The sequence below is a fragment of the Pleurodeles waltl genome, chromosome 6, assembly GCF_031143425.1.
Source record: "Pleurodeles waltl isolate 20211129_DDA chromosome 6, aPleWal1.hap1.20221129, whole genome shotgun sequence".
NCBI lineage: Eukaryota > Metazoa > Chordata > Amphibia > Caudata > Salamandridae > Pleurodeles > Pleurodeles waltl.
The window spans coordinates 670,021,359-670,043,739 of record NC_090445.1 but is presented as its reverse complement, the minus strand read 5'-3'; the positions used below and the strand labels follow the sequence as shown (position 1 = coordinate 670,043,739).

The 22,381-nt window shown below is 40.6% G+C and overlaps 1 long non-coding RNA gene across 1 annotated transcript; it reads right to left on the bottom strand.

The window, feature by feature from the left end:
* Window positions 1–7,327: 7,327 nt before the first annotated feature.
* LOC138302017 (uncharacterized) lies at window positions 7,328–21,566 on the bottom strand. Its single transcript, XR_011205221.1, has 3 exons — window positions 21,316–21,566; window positions 8,287–8,386; window positions 7,328–7,688 (listed from the first exon to the last, which is right to left on the bottom strand). It is a non-coding gene; the product is annotated as an uncharacterized lncRNA (long non-coding RNA).
* Window positions 21,567–22,381: the final 815 nt, after the last annotated feature.

The following is a 22,381-nucleotide window of genomic DNA, read 5'->3' as shown; positions in this document are numbered from 1 at the left end:
TTCTAATATCTCATACCATCTACAATGGCAAACCGGACCGGTTTGGTACCTCGGCATATTTTGCCACACTGATATCCCCACTATCCTGCGTGAAAATTATGGGACATATGTGGAGAGGTTAAACACACTGGTTGATCTTTGGATCACCCCACCCTGTCGCTGGCAGGCAGAATAGCCCTGATGAAAATGGTGATCTTACTAGAACTCCTATATTTGTTTAAAAACATACCGACTCCATTAAGCAAGGCGTTCTTTACTCAGTTGAACTCACACATGATCAAACTAGCCTGGGCAGGTAAACAACCCAGGCTCCACTGTCACACTTTGCAACTTCCATATAGCAGGGGTGGCTTTGCAGCACTCTGTTTTGAAGTATATTATCTGGTGGCACAGGTGCAATTCATGCACCTCTGGATACACAATAGCGGACATGCACCACACATTACTGTAGAGCAAGGGCTGGTACTTCCGCTTCCACTACAAACTGCACTGTATGCTCAATTAACCAGACCCTCACACAAAATATATACGGTCTGATGCACAATATGGGCACTGGCTAGACTGGCTTCCCTGTGTGCTGTCCTGGTGCCCTATTCACCCCATATTCCCATTGCACATTACCGATTGCACATTACCGATCACTCATCTGTGCTACTGACATGCCTTGGTAGGAAACAGATCATCACATTGGGAAGCCTGTTTATGTAGCACAAATTCAAAACATATCAGGATTACCCAGGAGACTCTGCTAGTACTCTGGTAGATGTCCTCACATATAGTAAGCTCTCTCATGGAGCCTGTCAACTTTTTGCCATGATTCTGTGGGAGCCATTGGAATGGCCAGTGTTGTCTACTTTATTATCTAATCCCTCTCAATAAAAATGTATTACTAAGTTATACACTGTAGTGCTGGAGCATATAGAGGATGTTGTTACCCCTCTAGCGTGGACGCAGTAGGTGGTGGTTCTGGGTATGGACATCAAGGATGAAATGTGGCAGTATTGTTGTCAGGAAACCAGAGATGTCTCACCTAATCAAAGGCACAGATTAATATATTATGAATATTTGCACAGGGTGAACCTGACCGGCAGTACTGGCTAGTTACCAAATTCGGTGATGCCGTGCACAGCTCCTGATTTTCTTGTTCATCTGGATTACTCCCTGGACTCCCCTACTGCCACTACAGCCTTCTTCAGAACCTCCAACAGTTCCCAAAATCCCAAGGAGCATTCTGGATTTAATTTAACTTTATAAGTGATAACCCATCCCCTGAAGGTAACTTTAAAGACCTCCAAAACTGAGAACACTGGGGCCGTATTCTGTTTTTTTGTTTTTAAAAAACTCATTAAATCAAGCTTTGATTTCTTCTTTCCACTCCTGATCTGCCAGCAATAGCCTATCAAATTTCCATCTATGCCTCAAGCTAGAGACAGCATCTAATAAAATGTCAAGCAAGACTATAGAGTGATTGGAGAAAGTGTTAGCCAAAATGGCCACTGACATCCATTTATCATTGGTGAAACCAAAAAGAAATCTAAACGAGCTGCGGTGTGAAACCTCTGTGACAAAAGATGATTCTCTCTAACTCTGGTAGTCAAGATGCCAGGGGTCCACCACTTCCAAATTCTGCTTAAAGCCTGAAAGTAAATCTGCAGTTTTAGGCTTAGTCTATCATTTGGAGCTTTTGGAGGCATTCAGTTTTAAATTTTGTACAAATTAGAATCCTCTCTAAACATTAGAGGGCCTACCGACTCAATGGAGACCTTATAAAGCTGACTAAAAGCCTCTGTGTTGTCCTCTATTGGACCATAGTAATTAACAAAATACCTTGTGAAGGTATGACCTTTTCACAAGGACTTTAACCCACATCAGTCTTCCTTTATCCTCCCCCTTGACATCTACAATATGCCAACTTGCGTAAATTGACAAATCTCCACCCCTGAATTGCTACCCCAAAAAATGAAAAGAAATCTTCAGAAATTGTTCTGGGGATCGCTAACATGGGATTGTTGAATTTTAAGTGCATTTCCTGTAAAAAAAGATTACATCAGTTTTAAATTATGATAACCAATTCACAATCGAGCCAGACTTATGCTGATTTATTATACCATTCGCACTGCATGTACCTATCCTAATTAATTGAACCATTATAATAAGTCAACAAGCTATAGAATGAAAATCGTATTTTCTTGTATCACTAAAGCCTGTCTCTACCCCCTTAATTGACCAAACCATTCAAAGACTTAGGGGGAATATGTTAATACTACTGTCACCCAGCCTTGTTTTCTAACAATATTTGAAATACAGGCAATACTGCTCTTTTTGTCTCTATTTTTTATCCCATGCAGCCTGAATACCTCCCTCCAAAAACCCACCTCCCTGTGCATGCCTTCAAAGGGGGGAATTGCCTGTCCTACCCCCAGGGCCATCTACTACCTTGCCTGGTGTCATGGTACTGTGCTTTGTGTTGCTCTTCACCCTCCAACAGGAATTACAGGAGCCCCCATTCCACACCCAAAACCTGCAAAAACAGATGCACCTTCATAATAACCACTACCCATCACACTTTGAAATCCCCAAATTATATAAATAAAAAAAATATCAAAAACATTCTGCTGCAATCTCTTTTGTATGACTTTGAATCTTCGATAACTAGGCCTGAGCATCTCCCATAGTTGAAAATATATAGAGCAATTCCTTAAATAGGACTTTAAACTTTGATTGTTGAACCAGGGAGCCATGAGCACCACCAGTCCTGAACTCCCCCAGAAGGCCTTGAAATTCTCTTCAACATCAAGCAGCTGTGATTGACATGTCAGGGAAAACTTGAAATTGATGACTCTTAGAGAAAGTAGATGACTTTAACTTAATTGCAAGGGAGAGAGTCTGTTCCTTGATCTAATAATCAACAACATTTACCAAGCTAGTATGTGGAAATGACATATTAGAGGTACGCTGTGTGGGAACGCGATGAGCTCTCATAATCAACAAATCCTTACTGAAGCCTGGCAAAATATGGAATTTGTTATAATTTTCAACAAGATGAACCAGGCTAGTAGAACCTCCCTGTTTTTCATTGCCTTCTGAATTCCCTCAAAATGCAAATTGGATCACCTGCCATGATTTTCTAAATCTTCAATCTTGTTTAACAATGAGTGAATGTCCTTCTGAGTAGTCAGTACTTGTTTATTTTGAGAGGCAACTTTGTCTTCAAGGTCTGAGATTCTCTGTTCTGCCTTGCGAAGTCAAAGTTAACTGTGCCACAGTTTCATCTATCTTGATCAATTTCTGATGCAGAACTAAGGTCTCTTCCATTTGTGTCAGTTTCAGATACCTAATGTCAGTGAGAATGCTCTCTACTAAACTAGATGCAGTAGAGACTCAGCTTGTTCCTGTGGCTGTGCCTCTTCGTGACTTGCACTCTGCTCAGCCCCCGCTGGCTTTGTGGGAATAAAAAGCCAATTGCTCCATAGGCTAGCCATGTCCCTTAAAGGCGGGATCTGAACCAATTCTAGATAAGCTCCCTTCATCAGTGTACACTCTCAACTTAGGGGTGTAAGTCTCTTTTCTGATATGGAAATTGGAATCGAAGACGTTGGTCTGTCAACTTCTGTCTACTTGAGTACTTGATTAACCTTCTGGCTACTATTGGTATCTGTTTTATCAAATCACGGTTTTAATAACTTGGCGGACAATGGATGATCTTTCAGTCTTTCCTTACGGCTCACATTCTATAGAGACTGCATTGACTGTGTTGGTGCGTCCACTGATGAACTAGCCATCTGGTTGATTGCATTCAGAGGATTCCTGCTATATGGCAGACTTCCCCGTGTGAGTGTCTACTCCTGTCTTCTTGCTCAGGGGCATTTTCAGAGGAGGTGCTGCCAAAGAGACACTTCTGCTGTAAGCTATCTCCACAGCCAGACATCAAGGCATTGTGGAGATTGCTCCTGCTACATATCTTTGAGTGCCTCATTATTTCCAAGGAAGTGCCGCTGGGGTTAAGCCCAGTAGGGGTCCCACTGTTATTAAGCCTGCCATGAATTGTGAGGAGGTGTCAGCTTGCATACATTTCTGAGGTTGCTTCAATATTTTGCTGATATCCTTTTTTATGGCTGCTGTTCCAACCATCCTCGTAGCAGAGTAACAACCAGCTCATTCTCAGCAGGCTCTGTTTCTGCCCTGGAGAGTAGCAGAAGAAGCCTGACAGAATTTCAGCCCATGTCATTTCTGTTTTTGGAGCCTGTTTGATAAGAAGGCAGCGCAAGGGTACAGAGGTGAGTTGTCTCCAGACGCAAGGAGTTGGAGCAGCTAGATGATCTGCTTGGGCTTACGGATGTGCAGGTGTGTGCTGGACATCGATTCTAGTCAAGTGATTTCTGGCAGGGGCTTGTAGTCATCAGAGACACTACTAAGAAGCCATAATCTTATGGTGAGACCGCAACAGTCAATACACTAAACAAATACAAGAGCAACCCCTAATGTCCATGTGAACCTGGGAATAATTATCACAAAACACATATCCATGTGAAACTAATTTTCAATCAATTAAAATATTATAGCAGAAAAATCTTGCTACTGGTTAACTCATACAAAACATTCTTAAATAAAGACGACAATCATCTGTGTAGAATCTTTAAAAAAAGCTCCACTGAATCCAATACCAACGCATATGTGAAAAACTTGTTTTTAATGTTTTAGAAGCTGCATCAGCAAATGATGGTGAATCATTTTTATAATCATACTTTAGTAAAATAAACAAAGAGTGATAGTTGAAAAAAGTGATCCCCAAGTGAGAAAAGAGACACCACACCAGAAAGCAATAAGGAAATTGCTTATAGTTCTATGATCTTTGGTGTATCTCACAAAGACAGCCTTTTATTAAGTTATAAAGTATGCTTGTCAATACATTGATTGATAGTTCGAAACACAATCAAAGAGGTCTTGTCTGATTAACATGTCAACAGCATTTTGACCCTCATGCTGGATACTAGGGTCTCATCAGTACAAAAAATGACCAGGGAATGGGGAAAGGTTGGAATTATTAAAGCCTCAGCTGGATGTCGAATTTTGGTATCACTGTCTGACCCAGAATGATGCTTTTGTCACCTTAATATTATAGCTGGGAATACTGGCAGCATCTTCCCACAGTTGGGAATGCTGTATTTTCTTAATTGTGAAGTCTGGATACAACATTTAAGAGGCCAACCCTGGATTAACAATAGGGCCACTGTTCTGCAGAAGGGGAAACCATGTGGTATCTAGGGGAGACTAGCATTAGAAAAGTCAGGGAAACTTCCTCTAACAAAATCAATGCCACAGAAGATTGCCCTAATCAGGTCTGACTTGCTTATAGAGTGGGATGGTGTGGACAGTCGTGTAAGCTCTGAGTTTTATTCACTGTAGAAAGAACCAGCTCCCCATACTGGGTGTTCAGAGTTGGCTTCGCCAGCCAGTGACAATGTAGCACTGGTATGAACCAAATGCCAGCTGGCTTTGCCTGGCAGAGTAAATACAGTCTGGGAAATAGCCGTTGACAAGATGGCAGGTTCATCAGTTGCACATACCTTGTTCTTTGGAGCAAACTGCAGCTCTCATTGTAAGGACCTATTCAGACTATGAACATGATAAATGTTCTGTGATGTAACTATATTTTCAAAGAGGAGACAGAGATCCATCTGTAGGTGGGATCAGTGAGTGACTGCACCAACCTACAGGGGGATGTTTGAGAAGTCCATAAAACCCACCTCGCTCCCTCCAGCAGGCTGTCTTCAGGATGTGCACTGACATTGTGCCACATTTTGTTGGCCTCTTGTCAATGCACCTCCTAAAGGCCTCTTTGTCTCTTTATGCAGTCCTGGCATAAAGACAAACTCTTTCCCTCATTTTCCTGGGGTCATGCCCTCTTGCACACAAGGGAACAATATGTTAAGATAGCACAGGGGCTATCTCTATTACAGAAGGTACTGGACAAACATATACAACCTCTTTTGTAACATTACAGTACCCCAGGGGTGCACAAAATGGGCTCACATGCCCGTTGCACTCCCCGGGCTCTGTCTGTAATGCAGCCTTAGCTATCCAAGTTAATTAATGTGCTGGAAGAAAGATGGACTACTTCCATTTCGTAATAGGCACCTGAAGGCTTGACACATGGCCATGGCATGCCTACTGGATCTTTGGAGCTGGCTGTTCAGTGTTTCAGATGTACCCAATCTGAAACCAGCACTTTATCTCCATCTAACTGTCATGCTTTATTTCTTTTATTTTGAAATAACAAATTAACGTCTTTCTATGTATCACTATCCATAGAGACATGGACCCCCCTCTCACATGTTCTGGGCATGTCATGATTTGGCAATTGTTTGTTAAAAAAACTAATTCTTAATTTTTCAACATTTTAAAGGGAGAACTGGTAATGCCAGCCATTAATGGTACTGGACTGCCTGTCTCAGATTATTTTTTCTTTCAATTTAGTTAGACACACAGTGGCATGCTTCTGGAAAGGTAACAAGATAGGGGACCTTTGCATGGAAGCAGTGTCAACTTAAGGATTGGGGGGCCTATGGACAAGACATATTTGGGTGCCACGGTAGGGAACACATTTGGATTTTATTACTTATTTCCTTCCTGCTATTTCAAGCCTACAAGATGCTAAATAAAATACAATTATGTGTCAAATCACCACACAAGTTTAGTGAAGTTCAAACATTTCTTGTCCTTTAAATTAACAATCCTAAAATCACGAAAACCAAACACTAGACCAAATGATAAAAATACATGCATAACACGGGTTTGGCCAGTCAGCTTTTAAAAGAGTCTCAGCCTAGACAAAATATTTATCATTAGGCATTGGAGAACCACCATGCAGAATAACAACAATAGCAAATAAATGATTGATACAGAATACATTTACTTATTGCAGATTAATTGTTTACAATCAATTTAAAAACATTCAAATTTACAATGTGGCATCCCTAACTATTACTCTAATCAGATAAGCATGTTTGGGCTTCATGCAAAAAGAAAAGAAGACAAAAATAATTTGGAAAACATCTGACCATAGCACTAACCAAAAATAGCGATTGGATTTCTAAAAAGGAGAAAATACCTCTCCTAAATGGATCAGCAGGCAGTGAAGTTTTCACCGGTGGAGCACCTTCTGGTCATCTTCATTGGTCAGTGACAATATACAAAAAAAGTTCAGTAATATTTGGCTTTAATGTATGTGAACTGTCAGTGGCAAAAAGCTAAAACAACACATTATTCACTAGCAGAAATAAAAGCACATCTGCAAAACAGCTAAGAGCTGCAAGGCACACGGGAATAGAAGAAGCCTCTCTGTCAGGAGCATCAGAACTCTGAAACTCTACATCACTTAATTCTGTTATATTAAACTCCTAGAGAGTAACTAGCTAAGACTCTATTGGTCAGTCTATGGGGTGGTTTGGGTCAAAAGCCAATTGAATTCATTCCACGTTCTGTGCTGTAGCCTTTTTATTTTTTGCATTCACTATTAGTTCATCCTTTCTCCATGCAGTCACCATTTTCCGCAGTAAAGTACAAATGTTGCTGATTACATATAAGACCTATTCAAAAATTCAATAAGCCTTTGTTTCACAAGTACATATTATCTTCAGGAAACCAAACAAATGTTGCAACGTAAGAACATAACTTTCCGCAGTGACCTTAAAAAAAATAATTTCACAACGTTAGCAGTTTAAACATTGCAGCTGCATTTATTTCTAACATGAGGCCTTTTTAAAACAAATTTTAGAACATGCAGAGTTAAACAATTCATATTTCTTTTTACTATTAATCATTTAATACATTTAATAATAAACCAACAAAAATACATTTCTTTAGACAGTTGTTCATTATTATTGTCGAACTAGATTCATGGCTGTCACCAGAGAGCTCACATTTTCTAAAGCACATGTTTTTCTAAAACACACTTTTCAGCATTACACATTTTAAACACGTTATTTCATTTCATTTTAGTAGCACACTTTTATTAATGATGTTTACACTCCAGCTGTGGCGGCCCCGGGCAGTTGCCCACTTTGCCCATGCATTAAAACATCTCTGCATGGAAGGAGGAAATGTGTCGTACAATTAATACTAAAGTTTTATTGATTAACCTGTAGGTTGGGTTGGTACATGGTGGGAGAAGAGGTGGAATTGTGCTGTTCTGGTATTTGGGGACATAAGGTAGCTGGTTAGCTTTATGTTTTTTTGCTTTTCAAGGGTGCACAGTGAGATCTTGGAACAAGTGGTTGCTCTCACCTTTCCTCTGTTCTGTGATTACATTTTGGCTAACCCAGCAGTGAAGCTTGATAATGACTCCTCATGTCCTTGTTACGAGCAGCGCAGTAAATTGCGGCAGCTGCAAAAAAAACGACATCCCAATTATAAATTTGTTGAAGTTTACCGCACCCAGGTGTAATGCCGTACGACCTCTAAAGTAAAATTTCAGCAGGTTAAACCTGCTTTAACAGGAAAAAAATACCTGGTAAACCACAGAACATGCAGATTTTCATGCAGAAAGCACCAAATTTTAAATATTTTTCCCAATTTGAATGGGGAAACTGATTATATGAATTACTTATTGGGCTAGTTATCCCCTGAGTATCCATATTTTTCAGACTGAAAAATACCTTATCCCCTGCTGTGCCATGTGTAATGAACGCCTGAGCTGCAAACTCACGGCCCAACTGCTGCTGCTTTTTTTTTATTATAGAATTTCTACTGGTGGGTGCTATAACTTCAAAGAGGTTTACGTAACAGTGACCCTATTTTGATGCCAACACAGTGATACGTGGTAACAAATTTGAGTGTTATTTGAAGGGGTGGAGAACCCATTTCATTTCAAATAATAAATCAAATCAATTCAAATCATTAACATTTATAAAGCGCGCTACTCACCCGTGCGGGTCTCAAGGCGCTAGGGGGGAAAGGGGGGGTTATCGCTGCTCGAACAGCCAAGTCTTTAGGAGTCTCCGGAAAGCGGAGTGGTCCTGGGTGGTCCTGAGGCTGGTGGGGAGGGAGTTCCAGGTCTAATAATAATAATAATAATAATAATAATCACAATCCCTGTCAGGGTGAACGACAAAAGTCTCTAAATAAACGTGTGCTCTATCCCGTGGTAGCTATTCACAGAACAGTCAAGATTAAGCTAGGGGCAATATAAAGTAGTTATGCAGTACTTAAACAGTAACAAATTGAAACACAAGAAAAATCCCAAACCAATTTTAGAGAATATTTTAATAAATGACATCAAAATGATAAAAATCCAATACCTGGAGATATGAATTTTTAAGGCTAAATTTAAAGCACCACAAAGACTCAACTACAGGTATCTGTTGTACTAGAATGGATCAAAGGAAAAGCATAGGGCTAACTGTGACGGCTCAGCAGTTGGATGCAGAGTCTGGATTTGTCCTGCTGTAAAGTTTACCTTCTAACTTAAACACTTTTCTATAGCAAAAGTGGTTGTTGATGATTCTTTGGCAGGGCAAGCTGGATCAGAGGACTGGTTCCATGATGAAGGGAGTCACTGTGCAAGGTCTCAGAGTCGATCAGTGGCTGCATGGCATGAGTGTGGCTGAAGCTGTTGACAAAGGTCAAGTCCGATGCAGCTGTCGATCGGGTGCTTCTCAGAGTCTAACCCAGTGAAACAGTCGGCAAAGGTGATCAACATTGAGGCTCGACACGAATCTGGTGAAGATTGTAGTTAGGCAAGGATGAGTACGCTAACCGCAGCCAAGGGTCCAGGAACTTGGGTTCAATACTTCGAGTCAGGATAAATTCCCACATCGTCATGAAGAAATTGGCCACCCCAAATAAACTGAGCTTAAAATTGATAGCATTTTATGTTAGATTAAATCAATAAGTGATATATCATGATTTAAGATTAAGATGTATTTGGCATGTTAATCCTTTCTTGATACAGGATTAAGATTTATCTACAGGAAACCAACAGTCTTGTAGACTTAAAATTGGTTACTATATAAAGCACCTTATGGTTTTTGTATGATTATAATATTTTATGTCTTCTTGTTAGTCGGTGTACATATTTGGATTTTTAAACAACCAGTTCGGGGAGTATGACGTTCTTTATTGATGTCTGAGTGTGAATCTGTTGTGAGTGTGTATGAAGTGATGTATTTATGGTCATTGTGGTGATGAGCTGTAGATTCATGTTGTAGTATTTTGTTATAATACATATGATGAAATGAAGTTAAATACGCTATATCATAATAAAATGAAATTGTATCATTTTCTGATTATATATATTATGAAATGTAACTAAGGAAACAATATTTTGAAATTGAATAGTAAAAAAATGATTGGATTCATATATGGGCTCGAGAGATATTTGATTTAATCTAACATAATATGCTATCAACTTAAAGCTCAATTTATTTGCGGTGGCCCATTTCTTCATGAATATTGATGGGGACACTATTGTGGGTCAGGGACCCTCTTGTTTAAGTGGTTAAATTCCCATGTTGGCCAGCAGAGGGAAGAGGTCCGGTCCAATTGGGACTGGTGAGCTGAAAAGTAATAAAAGGCCTCCGGAAGCTCTGGTAATTAAAACAGAAGATCAGCCAATTGACCTTGGAGTCACTTCTTGATTCCTGGTTTCAAGGCAAGCTGGACCAGTGTTCCTTCTGAGTTTTCATTGGTCCAGAAGTGTTCTGAGGAGTGGCATTTGTGTTCCACTTTTATGCTAGTGCTGGCCTGTGGATGGAGGACTAGCCTTTGTCCATCCCCTAAACCAGATCTGGTTGGTCCTTCCCTGTCTCAATAGGTTTGGAGCCATCCTGACTAGAGACACAAAAGGAAGGCAGACATAGGTGTGAGCTTTATCTGCTGGTAACATGGCAGACATTTTTTGAAGCTCAGGAAGGGGCTAGGCACAGTTCCCAGGCCATCCTGTCAAGGGGCGAACCCAACTCCTCACACCCAGAGCCCTTTGCCCACTGTGGAGAAGCAATGCACATCCTACCACACATGTGCCACTAGGGGGCAGAGGCAGCTGGACACTGGCAGTAAAACCTTTTAGTTTTAGGCAGGTAAAGGCAACCTTTTAAAGGTGTAATTTCTAAAACAGTAATACAAAATCTAACAATGCCACCACTGAAATGTGTCCTTACAATATGGTATTAGTTAAGGTCTGGAGACCACTAAACAGTGTTTGAACTTTCATCTTTATAAGTACACAGAGGTCAAAAATGGTTGTTTGCATTTTACTTTTATGGATATTACCTCTCATTGATGCACTTTCTAACACAGTTACATTCTGATCTGCCTGGATGGATGAGATATGGGCCAAATGGAGAATGCAAACCCCCTTTTCAAATAGAGCATGGTGTTAGGCAAGGATGCGTCCTTGCTCCCTTTTTTTCTGTCCATATCTGAATGAGCTGGAATCTTCTTTTCTGAATGTTATTACCGACACTCCAAAGGTGGGGACTGGACACCTCCCAGTTTTGGTGAATAGAGATGACTGTCGCAAGGGCAAGAACTGCGATAGGCTTATAGAAGCAACCAGACAGCTTTGCTTATTTTATGCATGATCTCGATTTGTCAATTAGTTCCACTAAATCACATACTGTGATATGTGGACGACAACCCTCTAAAACAAAATCACACCATGTTAATAACTCCAGATTGTTCTGTGGAAATTGTTATTCATCACCCTGGGCACACCATCAAATTTATGCCACTCAGAGAGAGGGTTAACATATCTACAGGATTGAGTGAAATTGAGCCCTTTGATGCTTTGGCTTTCTGTAAGGGCTAAACCAGAAACTCGGCTCAACCGATTGTTTGAGATACGAAGAAGTTGATAACATTCCTTGGTTGACGTATATTGAACATCAATTTGCTTTAACTGGAAAATCTGAATTTTTCAAGAACCCAGAGAGCATCAACTCTTCTAGTAAAGTGTCTGTTAAAATCTGCTATCTTATCTTGTTAAAAAGAAATAGGGAGGTGGCAGAGCTCATCAGGCAGAGAGTTGCAACTTATCAACTGCTTTCAACTACAGACCTTACAAGGCCCTACCTCTATTATGTACCTACCCATTGCTATCTCATTTATTTGGTGAGATTCCATTTGAACATAGCCCATTTTTCAGCCTCCTATCCCAAAGTAGCACACAGAGAGTTAGAGTTGATACCTTGGCTTTGTGATTCTGCTCCCTCACAGTATTGTTCTTTTACAAACTATTCACAGTGCTAAAGAAATTGTTCTTATTACCGTTATTGAAGATCCTTAACATTCAAAAATGTAGATCCATGCTGTTGCATTTAGAACTTTTACAAAATGAATTGACATGTATAATGGTTGATAAGTATATATCGGCTGCGGTTAGGTTACGAAATGAGGTTACATTTTATTCTCAGATATTTATAACAACACACTTTCAAGTTAAGTTCAGACCTATGAGTGTTCTGAACTAAACTGTTGCACTTTACATTATGCACTTTATGTTACTTTTCAGACAATTTTATATTGTCCTTGTCAGATAATTCCTGTAGTTGTTTAAGTGCATGCATTTTAATCTGCTCCAATTTATTGCATTAATTTTAACAATGTATTTTAGCTTCCTGATTTACTTTTATGGTTTAAAATAGCCAAAGAGCAAATCTGAATCTACCTTATGTTTTAATGGTATTTGATTTGATACTATGGGCCTGATTACGAGTTTGGCAGTCAGAAAACCTGACCGCCAGACCCGTAGTAAGGAGACTCTCGTTGAGGTATTGGTCTCCCCACTGGCCCTATCACAACTTTCCCACTGGGCTGACTGGCGGCACCCAAGGTTTCCACCCATCAGCCCAGTGGGAAAGGTGTGGTAGCATTGTTCCCGCCTCATAATTGAGCCGGCGGCAATGCTGCTGCATGCAGGGTGCACTAACACCCTTGAAATGCACACTACACAGCAGACAGTGGGCATTTCAAGTTTGCTGGGCAGGGTGACCCCTGCACTGCCCATGCATTAAGCATTAAGCATGGGCAGTGCAGGGGCCTCCCTGTGGCCCCCTGCACCTGTTCTCTGCCAGCCTTTTCATAGAAGCTGGACCGACATGAAAAGGCTGGCAGAGAATAATTAGCAGGGTGTCGCTGAGTTCAGCGCTGCCCTGGCTGATTACGACCAGGACTGGCATCAGCCTGTCGGGATCTTGGATCCTGGCGGGGATGGCAGTAGGTTGGTAGGTCTGCCCGCCAACCTCATAATGGGGTGGTTGGACCTCCAGCCTCGTAATAAGGCCCTATGTTTTTAAATACTTTTGATTTTAGTGCATTATCATATATTTTGCCTCGATCCTCATAAAATATTTAAATGTACTGTAATTTTATGGCATTATTTGTGCATAAAATTTGATGATGACAAGTCCTTAACTCATTTTTCTATCTAGTCCCAAACTTAAATTAGCACTTATTACATGAAATAGTGTAAACCAGCATTAAACTATGGAAGACCAAGCCTTGCCACAGTGAAATATGATATTGGAGGTTTTTTACTGCCAGGATATCTAAAGCAACAAATATACATGTCATACTTTTAAATACCATGCATCATGGGGCTAAATTAGGGGTGATTTATAACTGCTAAAAGTAAAGGTTTTATGTCTGGCTGAAGGTTTGTTTGCCAGGTCAAAAATGACAGTTTAAAGCTGCACACCCAGGCTGTAGTGGCAGACCAGATATGTTTAAAGGGTTACTTAAGGTGGTGGCACAATCAGTGCTTCAGACCCACTATTGGCATTTAACTTAATAACCACAGGTACAGAAAGTACCACATACCAGGGGCTTATAGGTAAATGAAATGTGCCAATTAATTATATGCCAATTTAGCAATGCCTGAAAGGACAGCACTTTACTACTGCTAGAAAGGTTAAGGGCCATGGAGTCCCATGGCCAGCAAAAACAGGTTCATCGACAGAAGGCAAAACTCTGGGGTGATGACAAGCAAAAGATGGCCATTTCCAACCTACATAAGGAGAATGGCACATTGTAAGCACTGTACTGATTCAACCTGCTGGCTTGCAGTGCACAGTCCTCTACAACATACACTTTCCACTGATCTATCTTACCTTGTAATTGTTCACTCTGTGCTTCCCTGCAAAGTGATGCAATTGTTCAGGAGGTGGGGTGCTGCAGGTGGTGGTGCAGATTTTGTCACAGCATTCTGGAGTCTCCCCTGTGCAGTCAGATGAGCTTGTGCAGTAAATGTCTTTGGAGAAAACTTTTGTAATCAGTGTACCTTGGGCTTACTGCCATAGCCTTGCAGCACTGTAGTGCTGTAACTTAGGTGTTAATGTCCAAACAAATGGTTCTCATGGTATCAACCTTGGATGAAAAGTTAAGTGGGCTTAGCTACAGCTCAGCCTTTTTTTTTTTTGTATATGTTTATTGAGAAGTACATGTCAATATACAAACTGTGTTAAATAGAGAAACAATAAATCAAATTATTGCCATATATGAAAAATATTATAAAATATTAACTTCTCAGATTTCTAAACACATAAAAAACATTGGGGGTCATTCTGACTTTGGCGGGCGGCGGAGGGACCCCCTTTCATGAGGATGCCAGCTCCGAATGGAGCCGGCAGAGTGGAAGGGGTGCGACGGGTGCAGTTGGCAGACACTGAAAATCTTGGTGGGGCCCTGTTAGGGGGCCCCTGCAGTGCCCATGCCATTGGCATGGGCACTGCAGGGGCCCCCAGGGGCCCCACGACCCCCGTTACCGCCAGCCAGGTTCTGGCGGTCACAACCGCCAGAACCAGGCTGGCGGTAAGGGGGTCGGAATCCCCATGGCAGCGCTGCCTGCAGCGCCGCCATGGAGGATTCCTCAGGCCAGGGGAAAACCGGCGGGAAACCGCCGGTTTCCCTTTTCTGACCGCAGCTTTACCGCCGCGGTCGGAATTGGCCTGGATGCACCGCCAGCCTGTTGGGGGTGCATCCGCGGTCTTGGCCCTGGCGGTCCATGACCGCCAGGGTCAGAATGACCCCCATTATACTTATATCAATAAATGCAATATATGAGATTATTTATAAGGCATCCAACTGTGCATTAACTCTTAGAAGTAGACCTATAAAAGAAAATCTGGAAAGAAAGAATTATGCAATATGTATTAAACCATATATTATAGGTTGTTAGAAGATAGTTGAGATAGTAATATCATACAAATCCACATATATAACATTTCAAATGGAGATATTCCTGCCAATTCAACAGTGTTGAATTGGTGAGCAGTAAGTCCTACTTAAAATAACAGTGTTAATGGGTGAAGTGTCAATTGCCTTAATAATAACAGCATGACTCAAAACAATAATAAAAATGTCTTAATAAAGATAGGAGACAAAGAAGGAGAAAACATTTAAGTGTGAATATTAATAGAATATGTATTAGCTAGAAAGGGTTTCCAAATTTGGATGAAAATCCCAACATTGTCTTGCAATCTGTAAATCAGCTTTTCATATGATGCCATGTTATACATTTCAATAAGCTATTCATCATGTGTAGGACGTTGTGGTGTTCTCCAATATCGTAATATACACATTTTTGCTACAGTGAGTGCAGTAGCAAACAATCGTCTTGTATGGTTTGTTAGATTTGGGAGATCAGTAACATCATGTAATATAACTAATTTTTCTGTTAAAGGAATGGGCACATGTATAGCTCTGTGTAGAGAGGAAGTTATAGAAGACCAGTATTCCGTCAAAACTGGACATCGAAACAAAATGTGTAGGATATCACAGTCCTCATGAGGACACCTCCAACAGGTAGAATGGTGTGGTAAACCTGCTGCATTGAGTTTTTGTGGTGACCAGTACCAATTATGAAGAATTTTGAAAAGAGTAAATTTCATTCTTGCCTCTCTGATTCCTTTATCCATGTTCATAACAACATCCGTCCAGTCCTCATTGGAACATGCTACATTAAGTAATCCTTGCCATTTGACGTGGAGTTGTGCTAGTAATGGTGAGGAGTGTAGTTTATGCACAATGAGATCATAAAATCCAGAGAACGCTCCTTTCAATTTCCCCCAAGTTTTTAAGTATTGTACGACTCGGGAATCCTCAGGTATCCACGGAAATGATCCTAGTCTACTAAGTAGAGCTTGTTTCAATTGTAAGTATTTCCCCTTTTGAGAGCTAGGGAGTTGAAATTCTAGGTTTTGAGCTAGCCTTCTTAAGTGAATAAATGATCCAGTATTAGAATGCCTGCTCTCTCCCATGTATCCCAGGAAATTGCCTGTTTCCCTATTCTAATATCAGCGTTATGCCATATGGGAGCCTTATTATGTAGCCTCGGCTTACTCTTAAAGAGTTTGTGGGAGTGTATCCAAATCTTAAGCATAGACTGAATAATAGGGTTCGAAGTTTGTAAAGCAGGTGATTTATGAGTATAAAAAAATTGCAAACCTGAAGATGCCTGTAAAGATTGCTTTTCATTAAGAACCCATAGTGGGGGGTCATCCTGTATTGGCCAAAGATAAACCAATTGAGATAAATGGAGGGCTGTGTAGTAATGTTCAATGCATGGTAAACTAAGGCCACCAGATCGCTTGTGAGCAATCAGTTTGGAGATTTTGAGTCTAGGTCTCAGAGATGCCCAAATAAAGGTTTTAATACCTTTGTCAATGTCTCGCAGTATTGATATTTTAACTGTCAAAGGTAACATACCTAAAACATATGTGAAACGAGGCACTATAATCATTTTCACTGCCTGGACTCTACCCCAAAAGGACAGGTTAATATGGGACCATTTTTCATATTCTGACTTCGTTTTAGCAATGAGTGGATCTAAGTTATCTTGAATCATACGTTCTAAGCCTGTGTTGATATAAATACCTAGATACTTCAGGCGATCCGCTTTCCATTGAAAATTGTAGCCTAAGATAGCTGCTTTTGTTGTGCCCCGGGACAATGGGAGAGCTTCACTCTTATTCCAATTGACGTTGTATCCAGAAATGTTTGAGAAGCGTGAAATAGTAGACATGAGTGCCGAGAGTGAAGTAGGTAGATCCGTAAGTGTGAGTAATATGTCATCCGCATATAGAAGTAGTTTTGAGAGGCCTGCTGGTGTAGGAACGCCTGCTATTTGTGAACACTGTCTTATTGCTGCAGCTAGTGGTTCAAGTACAAGAAGAAATAAGAGGGGCGATAAAGGGCAACCCTGGCGGGTACCTCTTTGCACTAAAAAGGTTTTTGAAAGGAAACACCTACAATTCACTTGTGCAGATGGTGTCTTGTATAACCATTTAACCTTAGAGATAAAATCATTACCTAATCCCAACCTATGCAATGTACGGAACATATAGCTCCATTCAATGCGGTCAAAGGCCTTCTCGGCATCTAAGGATAATGCTACTCTGTCTTCTCCAGCATCTTTGGAAAACCAAAGTATGTGAGCCAAAGTGCGGAGATGGCTACGAGAGTTTCTGCCTGGCATGAATCCAACTTGAGAATTATGTATGAGTTTAGAGATAACTTGTTTGAGTCTTTTGGCAAGAATGGTGGCTATTAGCTTTGAATCTGTATTCAGAAGAGAAATCGGACGATAGTTACTGCAGTATAATGGATCTTTCTCAGTTTTGGGAAGGACAGTTATGATAGCTTTGAAAGTGAGGAGAGACTACCAGTTTCCTCTGCTTCTTTATAAACCTCATAAAGGGCATCTATTGATTCTGGTTTTACCCAACGGTAAAATTCCCCAGGAAAAACATCTTCTCCCGCTGCTTTATTGTATGGGAGACTGGAGTCTGCTTGCGCAATTTCATCCTTTGTTATTTCACCCCTCAGTATGAGCCGGTCCTGTTCATTGAGACAGGGGAGTGTTATTTTATCAAAGAATTCCTGTTCTTTGAGGAGGTCATCATCAACGTCTGAACTATATAACTTGGTATAATAAACTGCAAATGTATTAGCTATTGCTTGAGTCTCAGTTATTAGTTTACCCTCAGAGTTATATATAGCTGGAATAGCTGTCATAGCTTCTCGTTGTTTTAATCGTGCTGCTAGTGTCCAGGGGACCTGTTCTGTCTAAGATCACATCTGGCACAAGATTCCAATCGCCTCCCAAAACTATTCTGGAATTTCCCATTTCTGTTAGAATTCTATTTAGATGAAGGAAAAAGGGGGCTTTAGTCCCAACAGGGGCATAAATGGAACCCACTCCTAATATATTATTACCAACTTTAAGCTTGGCTAAAACAAATCTACCATCCTCATCTGACCATGACTGTAGTATTTGGCATTGCAGTGTTTTCCGTATTAGAATGGCTACACCACTTTTCCTAGTAGTAGTGTGGGATGTAGCATCTCCTGATATGTGAGAAGGGGATTTGCAGCTGTAAAGAATCTGGCCTACCCAATCTCGTTTTAATTTTTCTGATTCTATATCAGATAGATGAGCCTCCTGGATGAGAGCAATGTCAGTATGTTTGGAGGCTAAATAGGAAAGAATTTTCTTCCTTTTAATGTAATTAGTAAAGCCATTGACATTGAGAGAGACAATTTGCATAGGACTTGTTGTCATGATGCTGACTGAAAATGTTAGAGTATATTTGTACTGTCTGAAACTGAGTCAAAATGCTAAAAAAGGGAAAAGAAGTAGATAACTTATATGGTAATGTGATAATGAGAACTTACTGGAGGAAAAAAAAACAAAAAAAATAAACAAAAATATCTGGAGTATAGTAAACCAGAAACCAATATGTGGAACTATAATCATAAAATATTGTTAACACTAAACTCTAAATAGTGTAGGTACACCGTTCTAAGTGCCAGAATGTAAAATAACACTGCAGATCAAAGAATATGTATCTTTCATCGGTGGGTCTAAACCTCAATTCGAAACCCAGAGTCTGCAGGGGAGGAAAGGAAAACCACTCATGGTAAATAGATTATAAGAAAACCCACTCCATGGAGTTATAAAATCTATCCAAGAGAAAATCTGCAAATACAAATACAGTGGGAAATGTACATGGTTATTGAACAACAATATATGAGGATAAGAAATGAATCATATCCGAATGAATAACTGCATTAAAACAGTAATAACATTATATTAATACATAGCATGTATAAATATACTCATCTAGCTGGAAGAAGTGATAGTGGAAGGTTGAGCATCAGTTACTTTATTAAAAGGCGTGGGTGACTTTAGATGTGATCTCGATTTGTTTCTGGGATTTTCCAGTGTGAGTGCCTTTACGTAGTGGACTGCTTTATCTCTGTCAAACTGTTTCTTAAAGGTACGGACATGTGATCTACCGGTGCGATTGCTTTGTGGATCATTCTGTAATTGAAGCGGACTATTCATAGATGTTTTGTTCAGTGGTGTTGAGCCCATATGTTGGTCATCCAAACTGTCCAGGAAGCGTACGAGATCCTCAGGCTCTGTGTAATCCCTTGAGTTCCCATCCATTGTGATCCACATTGTGGCAGGTTCTAAAAGACCATATTTGATATCCCATTTGCGAAGTCTTGGCCTAAGTTGCAGGAACGCTTTTCGTTTGGCATTGGTTTCAGTGGAGAAGTCTGCAGCAATAAATACTTTATGGCCTTCCAAGTCTTGCGGACCATGTTTACGAGCAGCTGTTAATATTTGGCGGACCTGTTCATGATGTAAGAGGCATACTAAAATCGATCTAGGTCTAGATTCAAGAGTTGAGGTTGAAGTTCTTGATCGAATTCTGTGAGCTCTCTGCAACTCAAAGGGATGCTCAAAAGATATGTTCAGTAGCCGCGGTATTAACGTTAGTAGCAAGTTCTTCACATCATTATTGACTTTCATTTTTTCTGGAATTCCATAAAAACGAATGTTATTTCTTCTGGCCCTGTCTTCCAAATCTATAACTTTTTGTTTTAGGTGCCAGGTATCTGGACCCCAATACTCTGCATTATCTAATTTCTCTTCCAAGAAAGAGGTTCTTTGATCTACAATTTCCACTTTGGTATGAAAAGAGTTTAGATCCATCCGTATTGTCTTCATTTCTGTGGCGAGATCTGGAATTTTTACATCCATAGATCCCAATCTTTGCCCCACGGCAGATATCTCTTTTAAAATAAGGTCCATAGAAGCAATGTCTTGTGGGACAACAGTAGATGTACCTGGAGGTACAGTGTTCCCTACTATTTGTGTAAACAAAGGCTTTCTATTAGATTTGCCACTGGCCATACTGTTATATTTTAATGTTAGAGAAGACAAATAAGTACAGCTTAGTAATCAAATATGATATCCAATTGACTCACAAAGTAGGTAGATATTAACACTGTAAATGGTGACAGACATCTGGGATTATGGCTATATGTTTTCAAGCGGGTGTCGCTGAAAAACAGTGCATCAGAAATGTTGTACAGTTTTCGCCTGCCTACCCAAATTGACTTTACCCCCTCTGCTGATAGGAATTCCGGCGTGTATTTAATTTCATAGTAGAGTCTGAATTGTCAAATTTGGAGAAATATCTACGAAGTGAAAGTTTATATTCTTCTCATACATTAACCTTTCGACATTCAACGAAAGGAATTTCACATATCTCTTCAGAAACTGTCTGTGTTTCCTGATAGAATGGGTAATTTTCACAAACTCTCTCAGCAGTAGGAACGGTGTACAACACTCACTTGCCATACTGTATTTACGGCACACACCTGTAGACAAGAAATTCCTGCGCTTACATAATCACGTAATGGATCCTGAACAATTAAGTGAAGAGATACCTTAGATTTGAGAGTAATCAGCGGCTTCTCTTACAACAGCCTTTTCAATTATCTCATCAGCAGCTGGCTGTCTTTCCTGACAGAATTAGTCTTTGCCACAGACTTCTAGAATTTTAAAAAATAATGACTGAATACTTTCAGACGGGTGTCCCTGAGAACCAGTGCATCTGAAATAGCTCACATCTTTTGCCTGCCTATCCAAATTCGCTTTACACCCTCCGCTGATAGGAATTCCAGCATTTACTTAATTGCGCAGCAGACTCTAAACTGTCAAATGAAGAGAAATACCTCAGAAGTGAAAGTCCATATGTTTCCCCTACAGCAGCCTTTCAACTTTCAAGGAAGGGAATTCCACTTGTCTGTTAAGAAACTGGCTGTATTTCCTGACAGAATGAGTAACTTTCACAGACTCTCTTAGCTGCAGAAATGGTGTACAACACTCACTTTCCGAACTGCATTTGCTCCACACACTCTGCTGACAAGAAAATCCTGTGCTCACACATTCAGGTAATGGAGTCTGAACAGTTAAGTGAAGAGAAAATACCTCAGAGTTGATAGTTTTCAGAGGCTTACCTATGCTGTGTGGAGAGTTCAACCAAAGGTCAACAGTAATTTAATTCCCCTGGTGCAGCCTCCCAGTTTAAACACAAAGAAAGGCCCTTATCTCTTCAGCAGCTGACTCTGTGTCCTGACAGAAAATGTTGTTCTTTGCTCAGCTGAGGGGCCATGTTCAGGTGATTTATAGCCATGCTTCAGGGCTTCAATCAAGAACTCCGCATCTCTTACTTCGGAAATAACTTCAGAGTTATGTCGCTGTTATCACATGTATATTTCCATTCATTCTGACTCCAAGGAGGCTTTTTGACAGCTGTTTGGGTAATCCTTATCCCCTCGAGTCTCGGAGCTCTACATTGAGGCGGCCATTTCAGACGGCAGCTAGACTCCGCCCCCCTGAAGCTCAGCCTTTGAGCTGGATATCTCACATACCTCTGCTCGGGTCACATTACCCACTGAACCTGACTTGATGGTAAAGTCAGCTCTCTGGCTTTTCAGGGGCACCACCTGACCCTAGTTTCACAATAAGCATGTGAAAAAGCACTAACACTGCTTTTAGGGTAGAGCGTGCAAGTGCTCTGGCGTGTTGTAATCTCTCTGTGGGCTTTTAACCATGCCCACTCTTGCTATTCGTTCTTTGTTGTGCCTATTTTAAATGCTTCATTTTTATTGGTGCATTTTGTCCTTTGTGTTCTGAGTTCCCTACCAAAGGCGATTTCACTAAGTAAACATTTTTGTTGGCCATCACACTACCTCACAGTTCCTCCTGTTTCGGTTTGCCTTTCATCCCAGCCAGCAGCGATCCTTTGTAGACATTCACACTGGGAGCCAATAACTCTCGCGCTCACGCTCATGGCGGCTGTGACGCTGACTTGTTTTTCTAGGAATCCATTTTGATTCACGTCTTTATCTTGTCAAATGCTGTCTGGGAACTGGCAGTGGTGGCACTCCTGTTGATTGGCAAACAGTGATGATTAAATCACCAGTGAATCAGTGTTTTGTCCCGCTTTACACTGAGAGATGGGCAGCAAAAGATCTGTAAATATAGTCAGCTGAACTGTGCATTGCCTATGACACCATATTG